We start from the raw sequence: 21,909 nt of genomic DNA on the forward strand, positions 1-21,909 counted from the left end.
TAGTACTGTTGCATGGACACACTGTAGAGGACAGATAGACAGAGGAGGGGACATAATATTAGAGCTGCTGCATGGAAATACTGTAGACGACAGACTGGAGTGATCTTCGTTGGCTATACCCAGCCTCGTCTCAGGGTAGTAAATTGGTGGTGTGTTGATATCCCTGTAGTGGTGTGGGGGCTGTCCTTTGGCAAAGTTAGTGGGGTTATATCCTCCCTGTTTGGCCTCGTCGTACGGGGTCTTCAGTATCTATGCTGCAATAGTCTATGTGCCTGGGGGCTAGGGTCAGTTTGTCCTATCTGGTGTAATACTTCTGTCTTCTCTGGTGTCCTGTGTGCCCCCCCACTGTTCTGCCTGTGGCTATGGAACCCTGACCTGTTCACTGGATGTCCTACCTTTTCCCATATCTGCTGTTTGACCTGCTCTCTCTCTCATTCTCACCCGCACCTGCTGTCTCGACCTCTGAATGCTCAGCTATAAAAAGACAACTGACATTTACTCCTGAGGTACTGAGCTGTTGCACCCTCAACAACCACTGTGATTATTTGTTGATCCTGCTGGTCATCTGTGAATGTTTGAACATCTTGAAGAACGATCTGGCCTTAATGGCCATGTACTCTCTACCCGGCACAGCCAGAAGAGGACTAGCCAGCCCTCAGAGTCTGGTTCCTCTCTAGGTTTCTTCCTAGGTTCCTGCCTTTCTAGGGAGTTTTTCCTAGCCACTGTGCTTCTACACCTGAATTGCTTGCTGTTTGGGGTTTTAGGCTGAGTTTCTGTATAAGCACTTTGTGACATCTGATGTAAAAAGGGCTTTATAAATACATTTGATTGATTGAACTGAAGGCAACTGAAGACAGACTTAAAAATATGCGATCTCACGTCAGGAGAATGTCATCATGTTGCCACAGTAGTCCCTGGGTGATTTCTGGGTAACATCTGAACATCTGTTTGCCTGTTTCTGTCTGGAGAGGTACTGAAGGAATGTGGTGGTGTTGATTGTGTGACTGGGAGGGAGTGAGATGGGGATGGGCGTGTAACTAACTAACTGATTCCCCTTCTCAGCGCAACGATGCAGCGATAACACAACTGTGCTTGGTGATCTATTTCATGTGCACGCACGCACACCTAACACCTAACACCACACACCTAACAGCTCTCTGCTGTATCAGGCTCTCATCACAACAAGACGGGAAAGCAAGATTAGTATCACACAAAACGAAGTTGGATGATTGATAACATTTTACAATGAGGGGGGAAACTCCTGAGAGCGAGTGCACGAGAGAGAGTGAATAACAACAGTGTTAAAACATAAGATTGATTATCCATCATGTCTTTCCTCTTCTCTTCCTACTCTTATGATTAAGATTATGCCTCTCTCTTCCTACTCTTATGATTAAGATTATGCCTCTCTCTTCCTACTCTTATGATTAAGATTATGCCTCTCTCTTCCTACTCTTATGATTAAGATTATGCCTCTCTCTTCCTACTCTTATGATTAAGATTATGCCTCTCTCTTCCTACTCTTATGATTAAGATTATGCCTCTCTCTTCCTACTCTTATGATTAAGATTATGCCTCTCTCTTCCTACTCTTATGATTAAGATTATGCCTCTCTCTTCCTACTCTTATGATTAAGATTATGCCTCTCTCTTCCTACTCTTATGATTAAGAGTATGCCTCTATTGCATAATTAAGTTAACTAAAATCAATGGCTTATTTAATCAAATATTTTTCTTTGTGCCCAACTGTGTATATAAATGTATCTGTATCATTAGAAATGATGTTTCTCTGTTTTGTTCTCTATTGAAATCATATCCCATTACACTTTCAGGCAGGAATATAATCCTCACTCCCAAATTAGTAATAACACTGCTCAGCACACTTGAGCTAAATGGTGAAAGAGGATGCCTGTGTTGGGCGGGGTGAGGAGGGATAGGGGAGAGAGGGACAAGGTGAGCCATTTTTTGCATTCAGCATCACTGTGCCAAGGGAAATATAGTATTCTTTCTAACAAAGACATTTACATATATTTCAGGATGTTGTGTATCCCTGGAAATAATCAGAATTCATGTAAAAATTACAGTTTTTAAAATATAGCTCGTCTCCCAAAAAAAGTGGCATCTTGGCACAACTTACGTATGGGGTAAGTGAAGCTGCCTACAAATGTTTGTACTGAATTAAATATCACTACCTTTTTAAAACCATATATATCTTTATTTTCCCAAACACAATTCAACACAATCACAATCATTTAGTATTTTAAGAATTTTAAGCAGATGCTTAACACTGTAGCCTAGCAGTAAGTGTTGGGCCAGTAACCAAAAGTTCGCTTGGCCATTGGCTCAACTTACCCAAGGAAAAACATGTTGACTATATTAGCCCACACAGCTACAAGGATGCACTTTCATGCTCGGTTAAGGACTTAATTGTAAAGCTTAAAGAAACCCCAACTGATGGCAATTTGTCTAAATAATCTTAAAATGGTTTACTTTTAAATACAAGCATCATGAAAACTCTAACACAAATTAATTTGACTTGGTGAAAATCTTTTTTTTTTTTTACTGAACTTCCTTACCTAATTTTCCATGTGGTTTCTTCCTTCACAGACTCCATGAAATAATGACCTCTTCCTAAATATTTGGTCAAAGGATTCATTTGGTGTATGGTGGCTCAACCTACTCCTTTGGTTCACCTTACCCCACCTCTCCCCTACTGTAATTTAGCAGTCAGACTGAGTGAGAGAGTAGTCATCAGATCACTAATGGTTTAGACCCTATAGTGTCATGTCTAGTGAGACATCATGACTACTATACGAGACATCAATGTTCCATAGACTATTCTAGCTCTTGACAGATACCCCTCTCTTCTTCCATCTAGCCTGGGATCCACAGTGATATGCTCCTTTTTTCCATGGCTTCAACTTGGCTTCCAGGCTGGGGATCGTCCATCCCCGGTATGAAGGCTTTGTGTGAGGGAGAGGCCTGGATAATAACATTACTGCTGCCTTCCATCCCCTATTCATCCACAGCCCAGTAGAATAGTGATGCAACACCAAAGCTGTGTCCACAGCAGTCCAACCGCCAGACAGTGATAGACCCACTTCCTGCCTTCAGCCCGGGATAGCGGCAGGAACGGAGAAATTCTGTCAACGTGGCAAGCTAGCCTCAGAGGCAGGCAGTCTCATGACACAGAAAAACCACCCGAAATACAAACAGAAAGAAAGACAGAAAGTGAGAGAGAGAATTAGAGAATGCCTCTGAGTCTGTATGTCTCTCTGTCTCTCCCTCCCATCTAATGTAACACCACAGGGGTGGGGTGCTCCTATGTGAACCTTTCCAGAACTAAAGACAGAGGCTGCACCAGACCAAAAACTCCACTGGAACACGTAGAGAGAGAGACTGGAACCAGGGGGAGGTGAGAGATGGGGGGTGGGAAAGACATTATGGGAGAGTGGGGTAAGTTGAGCCACCCCTTGTTTCGAGAAAACCATACACTAAATTAATCATTTGACAAGATATTTACAATGTCATTTCATGGAGTCTGTGAAGGACTAACCACATGGAAACAGTGGTAAACAAATTACGTCCCAAAAACTGATTTTCACCAAGTCAAAATCATTTACTGTGTTAGAGGTTTCATGATGCTTGTATCTATACCGAAGTAAATCATTTAAAGATAGTTCAGTACATCAGTTGGGGTCTCTATAAGCTTCAAGATGAGGTCCTAAACCTGGCATGAAAGTGCATCCGTGTAGTTGTGTGGGCTAATATAAAATAAAATAAATAATAAAAATGTCCCTTTTTCAGGACCCTGTCTTTCAAAGATAATTCGTAAAAATCCAAATAACTTCAATTTTCATTGTAAAGGGTTTTAACACTGTTTCCCATACTATAGTTCAATGAACCATAAACAATTAATGAACATGCACATGTGGAACGCTTGTTAAAACAGTAACAGCTTACAGATGGTAGGCAATTATGGTCACAGTTATGAAAGCTTAGGACACTAAAGCTTAGGACACTAAAGAGACCAAAAGACACCAAAAGAAAGATGCCCAGGGTCCCTGCTCATCTGTGTGAAAGTGCCTTCGGCATAATGCAAGGAGGCATGAGGACTGCAGATGTAGCCAGGGCAATAAATTGCAATGTCCGTACCGTGAAAAGCCTAAGACAGAACAACAGGGAGACTGGACAGATAGCTGATCATCCTCGCAGTGGCAGACCACATGTAACAACACCTGCACAGGATCGGTACATCCGAACATCACACCTGTCGGACAGGTACAGGATGGCAACAACTGCCATCAATAATCCCTCCATCAGTGCTCAGACTGTCCTCCATAGGCTAAGAGATGCTGGACTGAGGGCTTGTAGGCCTGTTGTAAGGCAGGTCCTCACCAGACATCACAGGCAACAACGTCGCCTATGGGCACAAACCCAACGTTGCTGGACCAGACAGGACTGGCAAAAAGTGCTCTTCATTGACGAGTCATCGTTTTGTCTCACCAGAGGTGATGGTCGGATTCACGTTTATAGTCGAAGGAATGAGCATTACACTGAGACCTGTACTCTGGAGTGGGATTGATTTGGGGGTGGAGGGTCCGTCATGGTCTGGGGCGGTGTGTCACAGCATCATCGGACTGAGCTTGTTGTCAGGGAAGACATCCTCCTCCCTCATGTGGTACCCTTCCTGCAGGCTCATTCTGACATGACCCTCCAGCATGACAATGCCACCAGCCATACTGCTCGTTCTGTGCGTGATTTCCTGCAAAACAGGAATGTCAGTGTTCTGCCATGACCACACGAAGAGCCCGTAATTCAATCCCATTGAGCACGTCTGGGACCTGTTGGATCGGAGGGTGAGGGCTAGGGCCATCCGGGAACTTGCAGGTGCCTTGGTGGAAGAGTGGGGTAACATCTCACAGCAAGAACTTGCAAATCGGGTGTAGTCCATGAGGAGGAGATGCACTGCAGTACTTACTGCAGCTGGCGGCCACACCAGATACTGCCTGTTACTTTTGATTTTGACCCCCCCCCTTTGTTCAGGGACACATTATTAAATTTCTGTTAGTCACATGTCTGTGGAACTTGTTCAGTTCATGTCTCAGTTGTTGAATCTTCATACAAATATTTACACATGTTAAGTTTGCTAAAAGGTGCTTAGATGCAAGTGATTGTGTTGAATTGTCTTTGGGAATTAAAAATAGACATGGTTTTAAAAAGGTAGTGGTAATATTTCATTCAGTACACAAATGCGTAGGCTCCTCAACTTGTACCCTGACCCTATGAATAACTTACCCCATCTACGGGGTAAGTTGTGCCAAAAGAGCACTTTTTTTGGACAAGCTATGATTTCAAGACTGTGATGTTTATATGAATTCTGATTATATTCAGGGTTACACAACATTCTGAAATATATTTAGATATGTTTGTTAGAAATAATACTATATTTCCTTTGACGGAGTGATGCTGAATGTAAGAAATGGCCCCATTCAACCCCAATCTCCCCTAAAATATTAGAGAGAGGAAAAGAGAATGACTCACAACAGGCCAGACTGGAGAAATAGAAACATTTCAGATTAAATACATTTATAGAATGAGAATGAGATGGAGAATGAGAGAGAGAGTGAGAGAGCAAGAAAGCGAGGGAGCACTCAAAGCACAGCCGTTTAAAAAACTGCTGCAGTCAGGAGAATTCCACACTAACATCTGCTTCTCATTCCAACAATGGAGGCCTTTGATTCCTGGCACACACACACACACACACACACACACACACACACACACACACACACACACACACACACACACACACACACACACACACACACACACACACACACGGTTGGAGAGAAACGGACTACCACAAAAAAAATTGTTTAATCTGTTACGTTATCAGCAAAAAATATTGTAGTCAGATTACAGATACTTTTGAAGAACTAGATTACTTCTAGGATTACTTTTAAATTCAGAAAGGATGTTCGTGAAAAAAAATCGGACACCTTTCTGTTTCTCAATGACATTCAGTAATGTCATCGAGGTCGCAAGTTTAAGTTTGTTCCGCCTGAGCGAGTCTGACCACAAGTCAGAGACCCCTATGATGACACATCAAATGCTTTTGATGGATCGCGGGAAAAGAGCAGGAATATGCTTTTGTAGGCTACAGTCCAAGCTATGTCTTCCAATGGTGCGACTGCTGTCGGCATCCAAAGATTATCTAACTTGAATAAACGCTTGTTACAATTACCGTAAAAAGATTACAGTGATATTATTGGTACTGTAAAAATGATTACAGTAACATGCTTTATAGGCTTACTGTAAATGTACAGCATTATACTGACAACGGTTGCCAGCACATTACTGTCATTATATAACATAGCTGTATTGCTGTAATGATTACAGTAGGCTCATTTACAGTATAATGCTTTATTGCATAATACTGCATAGTTTGTCTTACTGTAAACACTTTTACAGCGTCCCTGCTGTAAAGCAACATTTTTGTATATACTCTAGCTTGAAACTCTGCTGCCAGTGTAATGCTGTAAATGTACAGCGAAAAGTTTTACAGTTCATCATATGAGCCATTGTGATGCAACACTTTGTATTAAGGGAACTAGGGTGGGAGAATAATGTCAAGCTTTGTCTTATCGTGATTACGTACCCATAAAACATTGATATACGACGGTATCAGTCCCTATTTGCCAAACCAAATAGGGGGCTATGGCATGAAATCGAATGCTACAACTGGACTAATTATAACGAAAGATAATGTTGTTGAAAGCCTGGGCAGAAGCTACGGTAAGTGACATTTCAGCATGGAAAAAGTTACTTTTGAAAAACTTTATGATTACTTCGAGGATTACTTTTAAATGCAGAAAGGATGTTTGTGAAAAACTTTCTGTTTTCTCAACGACATTCAAATCAGCATTGAAAAAAGGCGCAAAATGAAGTTTGTTGTGCCTGAGCGAGTCTGACCAAGTCAAAGACCACTATGATGACTCACCAAATGCGTTTGATGGATCGCGGGAAGAAAAGCAGGAATATGCTTTTGAAGGCTACAGTCCAAGCTATGGTGCGACTGCTGATTATCCAACATGAATAAACGCTTTGAGGTAAGGAAGACAGCAGTGGTGTAGCCTACGAGCGATCCGGATATAACTTACTATTGATATCTACATAGCGCATTGATGTGAATTACACTGCTGCTCTCTCATTTAGCTATTTGCGCCTTACGGATTGTGGTTGTTGTGGATGGCTGTTCACAAATGTACATGAGTATTTTTATCAAATAATGCTTGAATTGAAGTTTAAGCTTCCTAGCCATCATTGTTTATGTGACCAGCGGATAGCCAATGAAAAATGCACTCTTGCAACAGCTGCATAGTAGTGTGGATCCCAGTTTATGGAATACAAAATCTAGACTCCTCTCTGGTATTGTGCTCCACACGGTCAAAAACAAGTTTATTTTTTACGAGTTTATTTCTCAATCTAATTTGTACTGCTTCAAAAAAAATATATATCCATAGGGCTAACAGACACATGCTCAAACTCGCCCACTTTTGATAGACTTACTGTAAACAGCTGTAAATCATCGAGATATCAGTTATCAGTGACACCAACAAAAACTTAAACAATAGGCCTATAAGAAATGCAGCATCTGGCATACATTTTTCACATGTAAATAGCATTTTTTGGTAGTTCTCCAAAGCATGCCATTGCATTTATGTTTCAACCATGTTTTGAAGCAATGAGCCCAATCAGTCCCCCATGGCAACTAAATCATCATTCATGAATTCATAAACAGAGTAGGCTAATAAATCCTTAGTTTTGTGGTTATGCTCAGGTTAAACCATTTGGCTAATCTATATTTCCGAGTCATATTCTTGCAGATCAAGGGGTATTAAATTAATTGGAATGACTGAATCTGACAGACGTTTTGGTTTTTAATTCAAAGATATAGCCTAATCTTGTCATTATCTGTCGTAGAAAGCAATGGGTTAGAATAAGCCTACATAACCAACCCATAAAGTAAAATGCAATATCCATTTATGGCCAGCTATGTAAACTCTAACATTGATTTATCTTGTAATAGATGTCGTTCAATTCGTAATATTCATTTTTGTCTTCTTCTAATGTCTCTTAAGGGGAAAGTACCCATAAAAGTAACTGAAAGTAATCAGATTACATTACTGAGTTTGGGTAACCCAAAAATGGTGTATTGATTACAATTTTGGACAGGTAACCTACCCAACCCTACACACACACACACACACACACACACACACACACACACACACACACACACACACACACACACACACACACACACACACACACACACACACACACACACACACACACACACACACACACACACACACACACACACACACACACACACACACCTCCATCTCCATACCTCCAACTCCAGCACACAAAGGCTACTTGCTAGAATTCCTTACAGCTCCACGCGATAGAGAATGGTATACTAGGACTCAAACAGCAATGTTAGGGATCTAAAGGCAAACGAACACTGGGGGGGAGCTAGCTAGCGGGAAAGGCAGACCAGAATGTGGGCAATGATGGATGCACATCATGTTTCTACTATCCCTCGTCAGTGCATTCAGAAAATATTACATATTTTGTTACATTGCAGCCTTATTCTAAAATTGATTAACTTGTTTTTTTTCCCCCTCATCAATCTACACACAATACCCCATTTACTGACAAAGCAAAACAGGTTTTTAGAACATTTTGCTAATTTATTAAAAATAAAAAAACTTAAATATCACATTTACATAGGTATTCAGACCCTTTACTCAGTACTTTATTGAAGAATTTTGGCAGCGATTACAGCCTCTGCCTCTAGTCTTCTTTGGTATGACGCTGCAAGCTTGGTACATCTTAAAATTTGGGGAGTTTCTCCCATTCTTCTCTGCAAATCCTTTTATCCTCTGTCAGGTTAGATGGGGAGCCTCGCTGCACAGCTATTTTCAGGTCTCTCTAGAGATGTTTGATGGGGTTCAAGTCCGGGCTCTGACTGGGCCACTCGAGGACATTCAGAGACTAGTCCCAAAGCCACTCCTGCGTTGTATTGGCTGTGTGCTTCGGGTCGTTGTCCTGTCGGAAGGTGAACAGTCATCCCAGTCTGAGGTCCTGACCTGTCTGGAGGTGGTTTTCATCAAGGATCTCTGTACTTTTCTCTGTTCATCTTTCCCTCGATCCTGACTAGTATCCCAGTCCCTGCCACGGAAATAAATCCCCACAGCATGATGCTGCCACCACCATGCTTCACCATTGGGATGGTGCCAGGTTTCCTCCAGAAGTGACGTTTGACATTCAAGCCAACGGGTTCAATCTTGGTTTCATCAGACCAGAGAATCTTGTTTCTAATGGTTTGAGTCTTTAGGTGCAACTCCAAGTGGGCTGTCATGTGCCTTTTACTGAGGAATGGCCTCCGTCTGGCCACTCTATCATAAAGGCCTCCACAGAGGAACTTTGGAGCTCTGTCAGAGTGACCATCGTGTTCTTGGTAACCTCCCTGACGAAGGCCCTTCTCCCCCGATTGCTCAGTTTGGCCAGGCGGCCAGCTCTAGGAAGAGTCTTGGGTGTTCCAAACTTTTTCCATTTAAGACGATGGAGGCCACTGTGCTCTTGGGAACCTTCAATGCTGTAGACATTTTTTGGTACCCTTCCCAGATCTCTGCCTCGACACAATCCAGTCTCGAGTTTCTTTACGGACAATTTCTTCAACCTCATGGCTTGGTTTTTGCTCTGACATCAAATCAAATTTTATTGGTCACATACACATGGTTAGCAGATGTTACTGTGAGTGTAGTGAAATTCTTGTGCTTCTAGTTCAGACAGTGCAGCAACATCTAACAAGTAATCTAACAATTCCACAACAACGACCTAATACACACAAATCGAAGTAAAGGAATGGAATAAGAATATATACATATAAATATATGGATGAGCAATGACAAGAGTGGCATAGGCAAGATGCAATATATGGTATAAAATACAGTATATACATATGAAATGAGTAATGCAACATATGTAAACATGATTAAAGTGGCATTATTAAAGTGACTAGTCTGTCACTCTCTGTGTTAGTGATGGCTGTTTAACAGTCTGATGGCCTTGAGATATAAAGTGTTTTTCAGTCTCTTGATCCCAGCTTTGATGCGGGCTGAACAGGCAGTGGCTCGGGTGGTTGTTGACCTTGATGATCTTATTGGCCTTCCTGTGACATCGGGTGCTGTAGGTGTCCTGGGGGCAGGTAGTTTGCCCTCCAGGATTATGTGTATTATGTGTTGTGCAGACCGCACCACCCTCTGGAGAGCCTTGCAGTTGTGGGCGGTGCAGTTACGTACCAGGCAGTGATACAGCCTGACAGGATGCTCTCAATTGTGCATCTGTAAAAGTTTGTTAGGGTTTTAGGTGACAAGCCAAATTTCTTCAGCCTCCTGAGGTTGAAGAGGCGCTGTTGCGCCTTCTTCACCATACTGTCTGTGTGGGTGGGCCATTTCAGTTTGTCCATGATGTGTATGCCGAGGAACTTTAAACTTTCCACCTTCTCCATGCACTGTCAACTGTGGGACCTTATATTGATAGGTGTGTGCCTTTCCAAATCATGTCCAATAAATTGATTTTACCACAGGTGGACGCCAATCAAGTTGTAGAAACGTCTCAAGGATGATCAATGGAAACAGGATGCACCTCAGCTCAATTTCGTGTCTCATAGCAAAGGGTTGGAATACTTATGTAAATAATGTATCTGTTTTTTATTTTTAATACATTTGCAAAAAATTCTACAACCCTGTTTTCGCCTAGATTAAAATTCAACAATTTATTTTAGAATACGGCTGTAACATACCAAAATGTGGAGTCTGAATACTTTCCGAATGCACTAAATACTGTAGGTCAATGGTCACAGAGGTTTATAGCAATACAGTACATAATGCTAACTCACAGACATCTCTGACAGGAAAAGTACGGATGGACAGAAATCTCTAGGCTGGTCCCAGATCTGTTTAGTTTTGCCAACTCCATTGCTGTCATCAATAGATATGTGGCATAAACAGTCTGGCACTCAGGTTAGAAATAGCTTCTGGACCCCCAAAACCAATTCCTACTCCTTCCTAGTTTCTATCTTAAAATATATATATATATATTTTTTTTAAACAACTGGCAGAAGTGGAAATGATCTTTGTGTCCCAAATGGCACACTATTCCCTACATAGTGCCCTATGGACCCTGGTCAAAAACAGTGCACTACATAGGGCAGGGTTACCCAACTGGCAGCCTATAGACCGAGTTTGACCTGCTGGTGGTTGTATTTGGCACCACATGTTTTCTGAGGAAAAATAATAATAATTAACACATTTGGGGGAATTTTCATTGTTAGACATTAAAAAAAGAAGCTAAAAACACCATGAAATCAGCTACAAGTGATTTAATTTGGGAAATCTGTTCACAAGTATTTCCATGCATAATACAGAGACCTGTGATCATATACAAATGTAAGCAAGGTTTGAAAGTGTAATGTTTTAGTCAAATATTATATCTGTCCATTTTCAGTCAAAAAATGATTTGCAATTATGCCATTTGAAAAATACTTTATGACTTTGCTATTTATTTACTGCTGTCTTCTAGCCCACTCTGGTTAATCAGCTGAATACAGTCTGAAGTAGGTCTGGTTGGCTGGCAGGGCTCCACTGAAACAGGGGGAGAAGGAGAGCGAGAGAGTACTTGAGAATGAGAGACAAATAGATATAACAATGAAATAGATTGTAGTATATGTGATCTGCATCTGTCTATATTAGTTACTATGCTGTTAGTTCATTTGAGTTGCTTCTTCATTAATTATCCTAATTATCCTAAAAAAGTAGATTTTCAGCCCATGCCTAATATTCTAAGAGTTGATTTGAGTTGTGCCGGCACAGGTTTATGGTTTGCGCAACATTGCAACCTATGTTTGAGAACAACCCGTGGCCGTGGCTGTGTAAGAGGCGCGCCAGTATCTCACATAACTATAATGAGATTCACTTTCTAGGATCTCTCTCCCTCTCCGCTCTGATAGACATGAGCCTGCAACTCTCATCTCTCCAGTATTGCACTTCATCATTTATTTCCTTATAGAATCATAGCCGCACGAAGGGTTCTGAAGGAAATGCAGCACCCCTGATACATTTGCCAAAGTTCTAGAATTACTGCTGTCTGTTCAGAAACAAATTAAATCATTCAGAATAGCCTACTACAACATGAGAGGGCCTATAATTTAGTCACAGGGGATCAATAGCTTCTTTTAGCAGTGGATTGTTGCCCAATAACAAGAAATAGCCAACACTCGGGAAGGTGTGGCAAATCTGTCAGTGAAAAAAACTGCCTGCAGACAAAACAGGCCTTTCACAATATTTCAAATACAAATCGAGGGGAAACACAGCATGGAAAGCAAATGGCTCCTACTGAAAAGAGAAGACTATGCTGCAGGCTACCAAAATATTTGATCAACTACCAAATATTGTTTTACAAAAGAGAGAGAGAGAGAGATAGGCTTTTGATACGAGTGCATCGGCCATCACCAGCTGGTGAGTTGTGCATCATTGGGTGAGTCAGTGAAACTGGAGAGGATATTTAGGACCATCATTTCCTCCTCATATTGTAGCCTACAATATGTCTCCACACACCTAGGCCTAGGATATTGATGGACTCAAGACAAGGTCGTTTTTATTGATCTCTGATTCTCAGTGTGTCAGTGTCAAAGTGGCCTGCCATTATTAAAAAATATTCTGCCAAAAGTAGAATGGCATGAAATGCATTTATAAAAAGGCCACATTTTCCCGGACCATAGGCTATTAAAAATGTGCAACTATTGTAAGTGCCTCTTCTCTTATGCCCTATGCCACTACTCAAATGTGATGATATGAATGAATGCAATGCTTTATTATAAAAGGGATTTTCAGAACTCTATTTTTCTCCATTTCCGCCTGACTTACGTGCCCAAAGTAAACTGCCTGTTACTTAGGCCCAAAAGCCAGGATATACATATAATTGGTGGCATTGGATAGAAAACACTTTGATGTTTGTAGAAATGTTAAAAATAATGTATGAGACAAAAACATAATTAGTATGGCAGGCGAATATCCAAAGAAAAACCAACAGGATTTTTTGTTGTTGTTGAGCTCCCTGGTTCTTATAATGGAAAGCTATGGGTTCTATGTAATTTCAGCTCACAGATTGCAATTCCTATAGCTTGCACTAGATGTCAATAGTCTTTGTTCATTGTTTCAGGCTTGTTTCTTCAAAAACGAGCAAGAATTTGGAGTCTGTTGTCACGCGAGGAAGAGAATGCGCGCTTACTCATTTTATTTTTCTATTGAACATACTTCTTTCCATATGAAATATTATAGTTTATTTACATTTTAGGATACCTGTGTATTAAATAAAAATGTAGTTTGACTTGTTTGAACAAAGTTTAGCGGTAGCTTTTTGGACTCATGTTGAACGAGTCGATTATTGAAATCGATGGCGCCAACTAAACTGACTTTTTGGGATCTAAAGAAGGATTGTATTTAACAAAACAACCATTCCTGTTGTAGCTGGGACCCTTGGGATTGCAAACAGAGGAAGATCTTCAAAAGCAAGTGATTTATTGAATTGCTATTTGTGATTTTATGAAGCCTGTGCTGGTTGAAAAATATGTTGATGTGGGGCGCTGTCCTCAAACAATCGCATGGTATGCTTTCGCTGTTAAGCCTGTAAATCGGGCAATGCAGTTAGATTAACAAGAATTTAAGTTTTTAAACGATATAAGAAACTGTATGTTCATAAATGTTTAATATTACGATTATTTATTTGAATTGTGCGCCCTCCAATTTCACCAGATGTTGTCGACAGGTGTCCCGCTATCGGGACGCTTAGCCGTAAGAAATAGATTTAAAAGGAATAGTGCTGAGGCTGGTGCAAAAAATATGGTAGAAGGAAACTCTCTCGCCCATGTTTACATCAATACAATGCTTTTTAACTTTAGTAGTACATGTAAGATACCCCAGCAGATACTGATCACATACAGAGATGATAATCATGTCTTTCGCAAACTAAGTACCTATAACTGCAGATTACCCTATGCATGCTGTAATGAATACTAATAGAAAACCCAGCCTCATTTGAATGCTCATTGTGGTCTATCGCCCTCCTAAACCAAATTCCTGCTTTTTTAAGTGACCTTGCAGAACTACTCACTCACTCAGCTAAGCTCTGTATCTACTTCTATTCTTCTCATGGGGGATTTTAACATACGCATTGATTACTCCCATAGCAAAATTGCAGATTACTTTTTGTCTGTACTGGACTGTTGTGATTTTCCAACATTATCGGGTGCACATTATGGATCTAGTATGCTGTTCTGGAGTGGGAACTGGGCATCAGCAATCTGACCTCAAGGGCAAGGGCTTATCTGATCGCAAGGCCATTATCATGACTGCCTCCGTCTCAATACCAGGACCTTGTAAAAACAGACTGATAACCTTCCGGAATCTGAAATCTTTCACCCCCAGAAACATTATCTGATGTGCAATTACTCAATCTCACTTGAAATGGAAGTTGAACAATAGAAAACCAGGGACTATGCCCAGTTCTTAACAATATTGCCCCTTTAAAAACCTGGGAGATCTCATTCAAACACTCTGCACCATGGTTTAACACGTACAGTATGTACGTTCTCTGAAAACTGCTGGGCGCAAACCGGAGAGAAGATGGAGGATAACAAACCTAATGGTGCATGCCCAGGCCCTGGCATATCCTCAGACTGCTTACAAAAAGGCACTGAACAGGATGCTAAGGAACCCAGGATGCTATTTTCTGTTGTATCGAAATTTGTTCAACCCCCAGATAAATCCTCCTCTACCCCCTCTGTTGAGCAATTTAACAATTTTTCCAATCCAAAATCAAGGGCATCTACTGCACTATACAATCTAGACCATGCTTTGGATCCACCCCTCTGCTTTATACAGAGCCTCCCAGCTGCAGTTTCACCAAATTTTAAATGGACAACCTCAACATCTGTCAACTACTTGCCCCTTGGACTCTATTCCCTCAGGACTCATACAATCCAGCCTCATTCTCAGGCCAACCAACTATAACCAAGATCATAAATGACTCTCTTAATTCAGGCACTGTGCCTTATTCCCTGAAAACTGCCTCCATTACACCGACCTTAATTGCCCTAAGCAATTACAGACCCATTTCCAACCTGCCCTTTCTATCAAAGGTCCTTGAACGTGTGGGCTCAACACAGCTACAGAAATGATTTGATTTACCTCTCAAACAACAATCTGCATGAACCCTTCCACTAGGGCTGGGCGATATGACGATATATATAGTGTGACGATAGAAAAACGTCTATCGTTTCATATTATGCTCTATCGTTTATTTCGTTGTGTTGCAAATCACACTCTTTACAGAAATACCTTTTGTCATTTGGACGACACTTTGCGTTCTTCATTGAATTTACAGAAAATGTGCTATATCGTGATATGTATCGTTATCGGGATATGAAATTACCTATAATTGGGATATGAAATGACCTATAAATCGGGATATGAGATTTTGGCCATATCACCCAGCCCTACCTTCCACCAGTCTGACTTCTGTGCACGCTACAGAATAGAAACAGCCCTGGGGCCCGTATCCCAAAAGCATCTTAAGGCTAAGTTCATCATTAGAACCTTCGTATGAGCATCGTTAATTCTCTGAGTCATTTCCAAAAGCATTGTTATTAATATTGCACTTGAAAACACTTGTATTCTAACGCCTGTCTCAGACCACTCGTAGAACAGCAAAGTGTGTTGTTAGATACTTTTTTGTCCTCCCGCGTCACTTTATACACAGATCTCTGCTAAACATAAGATCACATGGTTTATCGTCTCTCTGTGAACGCTGATAACTTCAGAACAAAGTTGAAAACAAACACAATGTTTCCAATGTCTTGCCAATTGACACTAACAAGCAACGTATAAAAATATGCTTCAAATTAAAGCAGAGATAAATTCATTAAAATATAAATACAGTAAGCTATAGGTCTATTTAAATCATATGTTTATGCATATGTTCAACAAACAGAGTTCTAGTTTGCTACTTGTAGGCGACGGTCTGTAATTTGTCTCAATATATTTTATGATGAGTGCACAGTAATGTGACAAATCTGTGATTTTGGCCATTTTTATTGGGTAAGCGTTAGAATAAGCCACCTCAATATTTGCAGCCGTACGTGGCAATATCTCTCTAGGAGCTGATCCGTCGTCAGTATTGTAAAATAATTATAATGTAAAGGTAAAATTTTATTTGCGAAAGCTGACCCGAGAGTAGCGTTGCCTTTCTTTTGACCGCATCAGGAACCGGTTTAGGGAACAGAACCGAAAACTGGAAAATAACAAAATGATTTGAGGAACAGAACCCGAAACTAAAGTGATCTATACTGTTCCGGAACCGTTATTTCAAAAGCATGGGAACCGGTTAATAATGTTATTTTATACAACGGGTGGGTTTAATCCTGAATGCTGATTGGTTAAGACCACATTCCAGCCAGTGTCTATTCCACAAGTTACCACTGGCTAAATCTGTTCCATCTGACTGTGCAATTCACTGTCTAATCAGCCCAGCCAGGCAATTTATAAACTTGATCTTCACTATAAAAATTATCTAGACATTATTTCACATTTATTTTAGACTAACATTTAGTTTTCAACAGAGGAGATATGTATAAACCTTCATGTCTGTCTCTCTGACATTTGCAACATTGTTTACATTTTCAAATTCGATCTCCAGCTGTCCCATAGTAAGGAACTTGTCGGGAGTCGAGACAGACAGGCAGGCAGCGTTTCTCAGCCAGTCGAAATCATGAATCAGCTGGCATAAATTTTATGGATATATAAAAGTGCAGCGAGTTTGCAGTCTTTCTAACTTCAATTTGAAGTGATTGTGTTCACTCTATTGTTGACTAGCTCCTCTGACCAACAGTGTCCTGGCACGTGAGCACATTCTCTATGACAGGCGAAATCACACCTCATTAGCTCATTGTTAAGGATGTATCCAAATAAATGTCACTAGAAAACAGCTTAAACAAATGAAAATGCACCTGTTTTGCTGTTATTCTGGTTGCACTTTTTGATGTGACTAAGTCAGCCGTAGTTGGCTAGCTAGCAAGCAAGGGATAAGAACGTTGCCAGCCACTATGGCAATGGAACAATTAAAACGAACGACTGGGTCGCGTCAATAGATACAGAACAAAAAGACTGAGTGACTGGGTCACATCTCTAGCAACCGATAGCAACCACATAGCAACCACATCTCTAGCAACCGAACCGATAGAACGACCAGCCGGCTTGGATAGCAAACCTAGATTTGTGTCCATCTTGTGGATGGATGAAATAGTATGAATAGTATGTTTGGAGGATATATTGGCACGGATTGACGACCCTCGACTTCTTCCCGGAGCTAACAACACCTGTGCCAATATATCCTCCAAACACAGGCTTCTCTGGCATTATCACTTAATTACGTTCCGGGGCATTGTTGTCTAGTCCCACAAAAATCGCAACAAAGCGTTGCTTTGCAAAGCTCTCACTGTCATTCAGAAACATATTCCATTGTCTGCATGCCAGCTGGAAATCTTTTCCAGTGGTTGTGCATGTGTGTAGGTTATCCGCACCTTCCCTCTGAAGTATAGGTTATTGTAGCCTACTGTGGTTCATAAATTAGGGAGAGATGTTTAATTAGAGAAGAATGGGTTTGTTTTTCAATGCTTGTTAAGGATACTATAGTTAACACGTTTCACATTGGATTTATTAAACTACAAAAAACAGTAAGACGTTTTTAATTCTAGTACTGCTCTGCACACACAAGCTTGTTAGTTTTCTTGTTTGCTCTGGTCCAACGTTAAACCAACTCGGAAGTTCGAAGATTCACCGTTCCTCCATAGAAGCCGCTCCTCTGTCTGTATAATGTAGATAAAGCATGTCATAAGATGCCCAGAGCTTCAAGGCAAGCTTCCTCTATCCTCTCTCACACTCTCCTCAACTGCAAAATTTCAGTTGCATCTCACGCCCTACACTGTGACTGGCAGCACAGTGTGTGTATTTGTCTTTCATTATGATTAAATCATGCCGTTACGGCAAAATACAACTTGCTCTTAACGACTTACCTATGCAGATTAAATTGCTTACCCGCTCCATGGCAAGCTGCTCTACCCGCACTGATTGGTGAGGTCATTTAATGTTGAGCTAAACGTTTTTTTAAAAATGTGGTTTCAGAGGTTTAAAAACAAACAGTAAGGAACATTATAAACTGCTACTTTTTTGGGGGTTTGAACCGGTTCAGAACTTTATTTTGTTGATCGGAACAGTGGAACGGAACCAAAAAAATGGTTCTGTTCAGAACAAACGATAGGAAAATCATTTTGTTTCCAACCCCTAGCTAACGCACTCGTAAGCCTAAGGTCCATGGCTACCGGGAAACCAGGTCCAGGTAAGAGTAATAAATGACATGTTGATGGCAGCAGATGAAGGTGACACCAGCATCTTTTCACTATTAGACATGTTAGCAGCGTTTGGCACAGTGGATCATGAGACTCTCATCAGCAGACTGAAGTACTTGCATGGATTCTCTGGCAAAGTATCTCCAGTGGTTTTGCTCCTTTCTGACTGACAGACAAGAATTTGTGAAACTTGGCTATTACAAATCCAAACCTGCCACAGTCACTCAAGGGTTGCCACAGGGCTGTTTTTCCCTGGGACCACTCCTGTTTTCTATATACATGCTGCCACTTGGTATACTAACCCGAAGATTTGGACTCAACTTTCATTTTGATGCTAATGACACAGAAATATATGTGAGGACAAAGGGGGACTCAGACTGTAACAACCAAACTGACAGACTGTCTAGATGCATTCAAGAGATTGATGCAGTTGATCTTCCTTAGACTTCATTGTAACAAAACAGAGCTTGTGCTTAGATGAACACTTTCTCCCTTTCTCTGAATGATGACAGCATCAAAGCTTCCCCCACAGCCAATAACCTTGGTTGCCTTTTTTACTCTAGCTTCTCATTTGAAGCACACATCCGCAACATCAAGAAAGTGTCATTTTTCCACCTGGGGAACGTCGCTCGAATCAAGTCGTTCTTGTCCCCTGGATGCTGAGAAGCTTGTGAATGCCCTGGTAACGTCTCGACAAACCATCAAACAGGCAAAGCGTCAATATTGGACTGAAACAAGCATGAGAACATCAGCTGTTCTGGATGACTGCGTGATCACGCTCTCTGTAGCCGATGTGAGTAAGACCTTTAAACAGGTCAACATTCACAAGGCCGCAGGGCCACACGGATTACCAGGATGTGCACTCCGAGCTGCGCTGACCAACTGGCAAGTGTATTCACTGACATTTTCAACCTCCCTCTGTCTGAGTCTGTAATACCAACATGTTTCAAGCAGACTACCATAGTCCCTGTGCCCAAGAACACTAAGGTAACCTGCCTAAAAGACTACCGACCCGTAGCACTCACGTCTGTAGCCATGAAGTGCTTTGAAAGGCAGGTTATGGCTCACATCAACACCATTATCCCAGAAACCCTAGACCCACTCCAATTTGCATACCACCCCAACCGATCCACAGATGATGCGATCTCTATTGCACTCCACACTGCCTTTTTACACCTGGACAAAAGGAACACCTATGTGAGAATGCTGTTAATTTGACTACAGCTCAGCATAGTGCCCTCATAGCTCATCACTAAGCTAAGGACACTGGGACTAAACACCTCCCTCTGCAACTGGATCCTGGACTTCCTGATGGGCCATCCCCAGGTGGCAAGTGTAGGTAACAACACATCCGCCATGCTGATCCTCAACAAGGGGCCCCTTAGGGGTGCGTGCTCAGTCCCATCCTGTACTCCCTGTTCACTCATGACTGCCTGGCCAGGCACGACTCCAACAACATCATCAATATTGCCGATGACACAACGGTGGTAGGCCTGATCACCGACAACGACGAGACAAGCTATAGGGAGGTCAGAGACCTGGCCGTGTGGTGGCAGGACAACAACCTCTCCCTCAACATGATCAAGGCAAAGGAGATAATTGTGGATTACATGAAAAAGAGGACCGAGCACGCCTCCATTCTCATCGATGGGACTGTAATGGAGCAGGATGAGAGCTTCAAGTTCCTTGGTTTCCACATCACCAACAAACTAACATGGTCCAAGCACACCAAGACAGTTGTGAAGAGGGCACGACAAAACCTATTCCCCCTCAGGAGACTGAAAAGATTTGTCATGGGTCCTCAGATCCTCAAAAGGATCTGTACATCACTGGGGCCAAACTTCCTGCCATCCAGGACCTCTATACCAGGCGGGGTCAGAGGAAGGCAAGTGGTACCGGAGTGCCAAGTCTAGGTTCAAGAGGCTTCTAAACAGCTTCTACCCCCAAGCCATAAGACTCTTGAACATCTAATCAAATGGCTACCCAGACTATTTGCATTGCCCCCCCACCCCTCTCTTTTACGCTGCTGCTACTCTGTTTATTATCTTTGCATAGTCACTCTAATTCTACCTACATGTACATATTACCTCAATTACCTCGACCAACCGATGCCCCAGCACATTGACTCTGTATCGGTACACCCTGTATATAGCCTCACTATTGTTATTTTACTGCTACTATTAAATTATTTGTTACTTTTTTTTCTTAAAACTGCATTGTTGGTTACGGGCTTGTAAGTAAGCGTTTCACTTTAAGGTCTACCTACACCTGTTGTATTCGGCGCATGTGACAAATCCAATTAGATTTTGATTTGACTTAACTATTGTAATGCACTGCTGATAGGTATAACAGTAAAGCTCGTCTGAACTTCAACTCTCACAAGATTCACACAAAACCCACATTAACCCTGTTCTATTCAACCTCCATTGGCTTCCTGTTCAATACAGGATAAAATGTAAGATTCTGCTGCTCACCTTTAAGGCTCTCCAGGGTAATGCACCAATATAAATATTCCAACTTCTAGAGAACTGCTGGCTTGCCTCTAAAGCGAAGCACGGTCAATCCCTGGATGGGAGACCAGATGCTGCAGGGAAGTGGTATTGGGGGGCATTTGGAGGCATTCTTTCCTCTGGTCTAAAAAAATATCCCAATGCCCCATGTTAGTGATTGGGGAAATTGCCCTGTATAGGGTGCCATCTTTTGTTGTTGTAAATGAGAAATGCGTTCTCAGTCAACTTACCTTGTTAAATAAAATAACTACTCCCCAAGGATGCACACCTATGATTGTCAGACTTAAAACAGCCTGGTCACAACAGTCACAAACCTGTGCAACATGGGCGACATGACCATCTCACATGTGGCCCCTGAGCTCTGGAATACTCTACCTGCACATGTCAAGGAGGCAGCTTCAATTTCCTTGTTTAAAATAACAAAAACATATTCAAGCTAGCGTTTGATGGCTTAATCTGCTTACAGTCTATCTTTTGCATTAGTAGGTTGTTTTGTCGACTGTGATAGTTATGTATTGTTGCCGTTTTGTTTTGTTTTCTACCTTGTGCGCATTAAGAGTGGGATTCAACATGATTATTTTAAGAAATAAGTTAGCTACCTAGATGAAAACTAAAACAGAATTGATGATGGATTTTATTTTTTGTTTATTTTGGAGTCAAAGATAGTGTCAGTATAGTTTTAGTTTTTCAAACTAAATTGTGAATTATTTTATTTCAGTTGTTTTTTCATGATTAGTTTTCATTTTAGTTTCAGTTTCATTTACTATAATAACTTTCGTAGGCAGGGCATTGGGCAGGCTGTATCATACACTAATACTTTTCTGTACCTTCAACAGTAAAACACTGTAGAATGCACAGTAAA

At 41.3% G+C, this 21,909-nt stretch overlaps 1 protein-coding gene across 1 annotated transcript in view; it reads right to left on the reverse strand.

The window, feature by feature from the left end:
* LOC118362824 (FERM domain-containing protein 6) overlaps nt 1–21,909 on the reverse strand; it is an 81,485-nt gene that overhangs the window by 30,823 nt on the left and 28,753 nt on the right. The gene's annotated exons all lie outside the window — the stretch shown is intronic.

This window comes from Oncorhynchus keta, chromosome 29 (genome assembly GCF_023373465.1).
Source record: "Oncorhynchus keta strain PuntledgeMale-10-30-2019 chromosome 29, Oket_V2, whole genome shotgun sequence".
In the NCBI taxonomy this organism is placed as follows: domain Eukaryota; kingdom Metazoa; phylum Chordata; class Actinopteri; order Salmoniformes; family Salmonidae; genus Oncorhynchus; species Oncorhynchus keta.